General features: G+C 42.1%; 1 long non-coding RNA gene across 1 annotated transcript; it reads right to left on the reverse strand.

Annotated features, from left to right (window-relative positions):
• Positions 1 to 4,050: 4,050 nt before the first annotated feature.
• Positions 4,051 to 7,486, reverse strand: LOC110345347 (uncharacterized). Its single transcript, XR_002388636.2, has 4 exons — positions 7,319 to 7,486; positions 6,831 to 6,922; positions 5,175 to 5,316; positions 4,051 to 4,134 (listed from the first exon to the last, which is right to left on the reverse strand). It is a non-coding gene; the product is annotated as an uncharacterized LOC110345347 (long non-coding RNA).
• Positions 7,487 to 8,817: the final 1,331 nt, after the last annotated feature.

Genomic DNA, 8,817 nt, shown 5'->3' on the forward strand with positions numbered 1-8,817 from the left:
GGCTCCCAAATTCATTCCTGGAAGAAAGTGCTACTTTGATTCCAATACCAGGGAAAGACCCAACCCAAAAAGAGAACTACGGGCCAATCTCCCTAATGAATATAGATACAAAAATCCTCAACAAAATACCGGCAAACAGAATACAGAGAATCATCAAGAAGATCATACACCATGACCAAGTCAGATTTATCCCAGGGATGCAAGGATGGTTCAACATCTATAAATCAATAAATGTAATAGACTATATTAACAGAGTCAAGGACATATGATCATCTCAATAGATGCAGAAAAGGCATTTGACAAAATCCAACACCCATTCATGATAAAAACCCTACAGAAAATTGGAATAGAAGGTCTTTATCTCAACCTGGTTAAGGCTATCTATGAAAAACCAACAGCCAACATCATACTAAATGGTCAAAAACTGAAAACTTTCACACTAAAATCAGGAACAAGACAAGGATGCCCACTATCATCACTTCTGTTCAATATAGTTCTGGAAACATTAGCCACAGAAATTAGAAAAGAGCAAGAAATAAAAGGAATAAAGATAGGAAAGGTAGAAGTTAAAATGTCATTATGTGCTGATGATATGATACTTTACATAGAAGACCCAGAAAACTCTGCCAAAAGACTTCTAGACTTAATTGACAGATTCAGTAGAGTACCTGGATATAAGGTCAACACTCAAAAAACAATAGCCTTCTTATACACAAATAGCAGACTACTGAGAGAGAAATTAGGGAAACAATTCCTTTTATAAGGAAATTTCACCTCAAAAAGTGAAATATCTAGGAATCTAACAAAGGAAGCAAAAGACCTCTACACTGAAAACTACAGCACTCTAAAAAAGGAGATCGAGGAGGATATAAGAAAATGGAAAGACATCCCTTGTTCCCGGGTAGGAAGAACCAATATAGTGAAAATGGCCATACTTCCAAAACTACTATATAGATTTAATGCAATGCCAATTGAAATCCCAACAATATACTTCACAGAACTAGAGAAAACAATCCAAAAACTTCATTTGGAACCAGAAGAGACCTAGAATAGCAAAAGCAATTCTAGGCAACAGAGACATGGCTGGGGGTATCATAATCCCCAACTTGAAACTATACTACAAAGATACTGTGATAAAACAGCATGGTACTGGCAAAGAAACAGACCCAAGGATCAGTGGAATAGATTAGAAGATGTAGAAACAAGTTCAGACATACTCAGCCACCTCATCTTTGACAAAGGAGCCAACCACCCTCATTTCAGGAAAGATAGCCTATTTAATAAATGGTTTTGGAAAAACTGGATTTCAACCTGCCAAAGATTAAAACTAGATCCATACCTATTACCATGCACTAAACTAAGATCAAAGTGGATTAAAGATCTAAATATTAAGACAGAAACACTAAATTTGCTGGAAGATAAATTAGGTAGAACTCTTGAAGACATTGGCATAGGAAAAGACTTTATGAACAAAACCTCAGTAGCACAGGAACTAACACAAAGAATCAATAACTGGGATCTCATCTTATTAAAAAGCTTCTGCACTGCAAAAAAAAACCACCAACAGAGCTAAGAGACAAACTACAATGTGGGAAAAAAATTTTAGCAGCTGTACCTCAGACAAAGGTCTACTATTTAGAATATATAAAGAATTGAAAAAAAATCAGACCCCCCCCCCAAATTCAAAGGCCCAATTCAAAAATGGGCATCTGAAATGAACAAACATTTCTCAGACAAAGAAGTAAAAGCAGCAAGTAAATATATGAAAGAATGTTCAACGTCACTGGTCATTCGAGAGATGCAGGTGAAAACAACACAGATTCCACCTCATCCCAGAAAGAATGGCTGCTATCAAGAAATCAACCAATAACAAAATTTTGGTGGGGCTGAGGGGAGAAAGGAACCCTTCTCCATTGTTGGTGGGAGTGCAGACTGGTGCAACCACTGTGGAAATCAGTGTGGAGACACCTCAAAGAACTAGGACTAGAGGTCCCATTTGACCCAGCTATTCCCCTGCTGGGGATCTTCCCAAAGAATCATACCACAGCGATATATGTTCACCCATGTTTATTGCGGCACAGTTTGTAATAGCTAAAGCTTTGAAGCAGCCCAAGTTCCCATCAACTGGAAACTGGATAAAGAATATGTGGATGTTTTTATAAAATGGAGTACTACTCAGCCATAAAGAGCGAGAAACTAGAGACATTTATAGCTAAATGGATGTATATTGAGGCCATACTCTTGAGTGAAATAAATAGGACACGTGTAAATACCAAGTAGTTTCTCTAGTGTGAGAAACTGAAAGTGTAAATAAGGATTAAAATGATTAAAATGAATAATTGATAATTTGAAATAGGGAAAGGTTCAAAGGGGTAGGGATGGTGGGAGGGGAAGGGGAAAGAAAAGAAGGGAAAGGAAAAATTATGAGAAAAGGAAAAAAATGGAAACAAAGTCTTTGTAAATAGGGAAGGGTGGAGGGGTGAAGGGCACACAGGTAATGGGGAAAAAATAAAAACCAAGATACATCATGTACAGGTACAAGCACCCAATGATAAATGTAAACGTATTTTATACCTAAAATGTACCAATAAAAGAATTTAAGGTAAAAAAAAAAAAAGAAAAAGAAATGGGCTGGGCATGGTAGCACACACCTGTAATCCCAGCACTCTCAGAGGCTGAGGCAGGAGGATCTCAAGTTCCAGCCCAGCCTGGGCAATTTAGCAACTTAGTGATACCTTGTCTGAAAAAAACAAAACAAATCAAAAAACCCTCAGCATGGTAAATGTCTCAGTGCAGAGGTCCTGGATTTAATCCCAATTCCAGAAAAAAAAAAAAAAAAGGACGGGGCAACATGGCAGAGTGAAGGGTACATTCCTGAAATAGCTATTGGGATTGGGAATTGGACCTCTCATGGCTGACAAAGATTTTCTTTTTTCACTTTTCATTCCTGCCCAGCACTGCACCCCTGCCTTAAAACCCATTTCATTTCAGTCTCTCTGCTCCAATCCTTTAGTATCAGCAATCATATTTCTTTAACTTCTGAATGTGACATTGGGTCAGGGAACTCACTCTACTGCTGATTTATAACATATGTGAGATATTTGATTTAATTCCTTCTCCTGCAGAAAGCATGTATCTTCGAGGATGCACACTAGACTCAGGGTGTGGTGGGAACTGAAGGAGCAGAAGACCTGGCCTAAGGTGCCACAGTCACCCCTGGCAGGCCTGCTGTACACCGTGGGGCAGACACTGCTGGAACTTGTCAGCTTTTGTCCCTGAACACTATGGCCAAGTGGTTACCATTTAACCAGTGATGAAAGCAGGCAGAAACAAAGAAATGACAGTAATTAGGAAGTACTTTTTACTAAAATGTAATTCTTTTTGGCAAATCTTGCTAAGTGCTGGCCTAGTATCCAGGCACCATAGCATAGTGGCTGAGGGTGATTCCACTAGAGTGCACTGGGTTCAAATCCCAACCATGTTCCTTAGTTCTGTGACCTTGGACAGGGCATCTAACCTCTTGTATAAAACAATGAGATTAATGGGCTCTTTAAATATGAATGAACCATTCAGGTGTGTTAACAGGCTGACTGTAGTTCATAAATGGTTAAACACATGCATAATTATTTTCACAAACAGTATTGTGTGTGTGTGTGTGTGTGTGTTACTTGGGATTGAACCCAGGACTTCATGCATGCTAGGCTAGCACTTTAGGACTGAGCTACATTCCCATCCCAGTATCACCATTCTATCTCTTCAAGGCCCAGGAAACCAAAGGCCTTTGGTGTTTGCAACTGGAATTTCAAGACTTTTGACCTGATAAGAAAAAAACCCAGGACCAATTTGTAAATTCAAAGAGGCCACCACAAACCTCACAAAAACAAATTAACATGTTTCTGCTGGTGTATGTGTTAAGTGAGCTGTAAGTCATATTTTATTGGATAAAGACCCTGCCGACAGGCACCCCACCATGCTGAGCTCAGCCAAGGACCCACCCCTTTCCCCTCTGTGCAACTAGGGCCTCCCTCAGGGCCCTTCACTCACATTTTTAGGCTAGTTCAAGGCTTCTGGGCCACATCTCTGCCGTGTCCTCCATGCTCCTCAGAGGCAGGGTGCAAGTGAGCTCTCAGCTGCCTGAAAGAGACATGTGCACTTTGGAAGGCCGGTGTGACAGCCACCTCACTGCCTTCCCCTGCCCAGCTCAGGGAGAGCCCAGAGGGAAAGTCCCACATACCTCACCTAGGTCATGTACTGTACGAGGAGTCTGCACCCACAGGGCAGGAAGGGAGAACCAGAGCTGGGAGCTGAATGTCCCTGCCTCCACTGGGTCTGGGGCAGACTGCTCCATGCACTTGGTCCTCAGAGCATTGCGGGGTAGGTGGGCAGAGAAGAGCCCCAGAGAAGAGAGCACCCTGCCTGCTTCTCCCCTCCCTAAGAGTGAGTGAGTAGGAGTGAGTGGCACTGGGACGGAGCAGGGCTTCTCAGAGGGCTTGTCCCCAAATAGGGTCAGTAAAATTAAAGCTAGAGCCTGATCCACAGGTCTCCTGACCCCAGGCCTCTCGGGAGCTGCTTTCAGTCAAGGCTTGAGGTAGAATTCAAAAATCCACAAGGTGAAAACTTTCCACAGGTCTTGTGCCCAATTTGTCAAGCCCACTCCTCTGAGGCCCCAGGATGACAAGGGACAATTCCAGAATGACCATGCTTGCAAGGAGAAGGGAGGGAGGCGCGGCAGCTGGAGTATCCACCCCACAGCCTTTCGCAAGAGGTGGCTCCCTGCCTAGCAAGGGATTATCAGGAAGACAGCAGGGGCTTCCCAGGGAAGATTTTCTAACACAGTGCACAGTGAGGGAGTGAGGGGTCCTGCAGCTGAATTCAGACATCTACAGTAGAATCTGCTGCTGTGCACAAAGCATGGTGTGTGTGTGTGTGTGTGTGTGTGCGCGCGCGCGTGTGTGTGTAGAAAGAAAGCACAAGTCGCCACAGTCAACTCCTATCTCGTGGTACCTTTGTGCCTGGTAGGGCTAAGTTACTTCCACACATTATTTCTGTTCTCCTGCAGCCAGATCAAGGCCACTTTCCTCTAGGCCCTCTCTTCCCCAGGTCCTGTCTCCTTCCTTCTCTGCAGATTTGCCTTCCCCCAGAAGTTAACTCAGGTGGGGTGCTGTATATCTCACCGTCTCTCCCTTCACTCTGCCTGTCCTCTCCACAGGGTAGAGGAGGTGGAGCAACTTCTAGTCCCAAGAGAAGGGGTGGTGGTGGTGCTGGAATGATTCCTCTTCTCTTCCTTGCATTTGCTTCTCTTTACCCTCTTAGGAACTGAAATTAAACCTATTAATAATTATCATCATTCAAGATCCTGTCCCTCCATTAACATAACTTCAAATTGATTAAGTCCCCCTTTCCACCCTGAGTTCCTTTCAAAGCTTCATTTCATTACTTTAACACTGAATGGCACCTTGCCCAAGTCCTCCTTCCTAAAGGTATTTCCTCCACCCTTCCAACAACCCCTTTTGGCCATTTGCCTTGTTGAGTCTAAGCCAAGTCCTCTTTCACCCTGCTTAATGTTGGGCAGCTGAACCGTTCGGATTATTCCACGAGTCCCTTGCTTTCTTGGCTTTCTGTTGGGTGTGACCAATGGGGGCACTAGGAGGAGATAGAGGAGGGTAGAAGAGAGAGGATGTGGCTCTTATTTCCCCAACTCCCTCACTGTAGGATCCCCTCAAGCCAGCATCATCCCTGACCGAAGGGACCCCTACCAGGTAGTCGTTCATCTCCACATACTCTTATTACCTTAGTGGACAGCCTAGGGTATAACTGGTTCTTTCTACATGGATTCAATGCACTTTTTTTTTGTAGTGAGAAATTTGTGATAATCTTCAGGCTCCAGGATCTGCCTAGCTCCTCGAGGTGTGAATGTGACAGTCATGTCTGTTTTAAAAGCCATCGCCAGCTGTTCCACACTTGGTGGATCCTGAGCTGCTCCTTACCTGGATCCTGGTATCGCTTTCTAATATTTTATGGTTGCTCAGTAAACTTGGACTGAACAGAGGCTCAAGGGGTAATTTTCCAACTCCCACTGTCATGTGTGTGAACTACCTCAAGTGCTGACTGCATCCTCACCCAACTCTTTATGTTCATTAAACCTATGGTTTAAAGTTAAAAAGAAATTTAACATAAATGCAAAACTGTTATCTAAAATATACTGCATGTTCACATTTTCTGAATTGATCCAATGTCTTTAATTTTATTTTTGGTCAAGGATTCAATCAAGGATTATATATTGTACACCTGGTCATTCATTTTCTCTCTCTTTCTCTCTCTCCCCTTCTCTCTCTCTCTCTCTCTCTCTCTCTCTCTCTCTCTCTCAAAAATGTGTTATTTTTTGAGCCAGCTGTAGTGGCACATGCTGTAATCCTACCATTCAGGAGGCTGAGGCAGGATGATCACCACAAGTTCCAGGCCAGTTTGGAACTGTCTCAAAGGCCCTGTCTCAAAAATATCAAGGCCCTGTCTCAAAAATGACAAAAACAGTGTTATTTTTAACTTACATATAATAATTGTACATATTTTGGAAGTAGAGTACAATAATTTGATACATGTATATGGTGTGTAAATGATAAGATCAGGGTAATTAGCATTTTCCACTCCTCACATATTTATCATTTCTTTGTGTTGAGAAACTTCAAACTCAAACTCCTCTGAGTGATTTTGAAATATATAATAAATTGTTGTAAATTAAGTTACCTTATGTATTAGTCACCTTTCTATTGCTGGGGGGAAAAATAACCTAACATATACAACAAAAAAAGGAGAGGTGTATTTTGGCTCACAGTTTCAGAGGTTTCAGTCCATATTCAGTTGGTTCTAAGGCAGAAACATTGTGGGAGAAAGGCATGGCAGAGAAAAGCTGCTCACTTCATGGCTGCCAGGAAGCAGAGGGAGGAAAATAGCCTGAGAAAAGATATACCTTCAAAGGTATGCTGCCGTGACCTACTTCCTCCAGGTAGGCTCTACCTCCTAATAGCTCATTCATCAGTTAACTCACTAGCAGGTTAACCCATCTATGAAGTTAGCACCCTCACAATCCAGTCACCTCTATACTCCACCTCTGAACATTGCTGCACTGGGGATTAAATCCTCATACCTGAGTCTTTGGAGGACTGTTCATATTTATGCCACAACACCCTACTATGCTAGAATATTTCTCCTATCTAATGCTAGAACCTTATTCCTCCTATCTAACACTAAAACTTATTCCTCCTAACTGAACTGATTCTCATTATCCACCCTCTCACTAACCCCAGTTCCCTCTACCTACCCTTCCTAACGTCTGATGACCACTATTCTCCCTACTTCTCTCTCTCTACATCTTTTTAGCCTCTGTATGAAGGAGATCATGTAGCACCCGTCCTTCTGTGATAGTTAACTGATTGTGTCAATGTGAGTAAGAAACATCCAACTAAATTAGATCAGCATAGTTGATTGATGGAAGCCCTACTCCATAATGTGGTAGTGATAGGAGGTGGGGCCTTTGGAAATAATTGGGTTTATGAGGTCATAAGAGTGGAGCACACATAAATGGGATCAGTGTCCTTATGAGTCCTGGGCAAGCTTCTTCCTGTCACGTGGGGTTATAGCAAAAGCTACCATCTGTGAACCAGAGCTGGCCCTCCCCAGACGCTGAATCTGCTGGCACCTTGAACTTAGACGTCCCAGCCTCCAGAACTGTGATTTAAAAACAAATGTGTCATGTGAGTGACTCAGCTTACGTTATTTTGTTATGGCAGCCTGAGCTAAGACGCCTACCCTACATAAAATATTAACTCTCGATTACTACACTCTCGCTTTCTATCCTCTTTAATCTATTCGATATTCTGCATAGCACTTGTCCATATCTGATATAATAGATACCTACTACTTATGAAATATACAGCTGTTCTGAAATTAAGATTTCATGGACATTTTAGATTTATTTACTTACATTTTGAAAGCCTATCAGTTTCCAAAATTATATGTATTTTACAGTCCTGCTCAGCAGTTACATGTTAATAGGGCCAAAAGCTTTGAGCTAAAACCTAGTGTTGCTTAGAAGGACCCATACTTTGTATTAGCATTCAAAAATGTAATGGTCAGTTTCAGGTGATTTCACATGCTTATATTAAAAATATTAATCTTGTGTATTTCTCGAAAGAAATTGCAACATTGGGATGTTTTGTCTACAATCTTCCATATATAAAATAGAAAAACCTAGAGTAACTGTGTTTTCTGATTTTGTTGCAAATGCCAAGTGGATGTGCAGATAATTTCGTTTTGTGCCATGTTCTACTTGGTCTGCAATGTTGTTTTGCATTTCCAACCAGCAACAAGTGGAATAAAGGCACTGTTAAGACTTCCTGCTCAGGGTTGGGTGGGACATGAGAGGGCAGAAAGTTCAAACACAACCACACATGGTTCTGTCACAGCTGAGTTAAGGGACAACACACAAGCTCTGCTCGTCATGACTGGTGGAGACTATGACAAGCATCTCAGTTGAACAAAATACTCATTGCATTTGAGATAAGGAGAAAAATTGCCTCAGTCTTTCTAAAAGTTAGTGGAAGTTTAAAAGCAAACATTTTCTTTTCTTTTCAGTACCGGGATCGAACTCCAGTCCTTGCGCTTGCGAGGCAGGCGGCGGAACAACTGAGCTAAATCCTCGGCCCTAAAAGCGAACATTTTCTACTTTTAAACAGGCGTCTGAGTTACGTTGGTCTCAGTGGGCAGCCACAGGCTGAAGTCCTAGCATGGGCAGCGCATAGGAATGCTGAGCTTCTATGA

This window comes from Heterocephalus glaber, unplaced genomic scaffold (genome assembly GCF_053883595.1).
Source record: "Heterocephalus glaber isolate CG9 unplaced genomic scaffold, H.glaber_assembly_v1.0 deba00001600, whole genome shotgun sequence".
Classification (NCBI taxonomy): Eukaryota; Metazoa; Chordata; class Mammalia; order Rodentia; family Bathyergidae; genus Heterocephalus; species Heterocephalus glaber.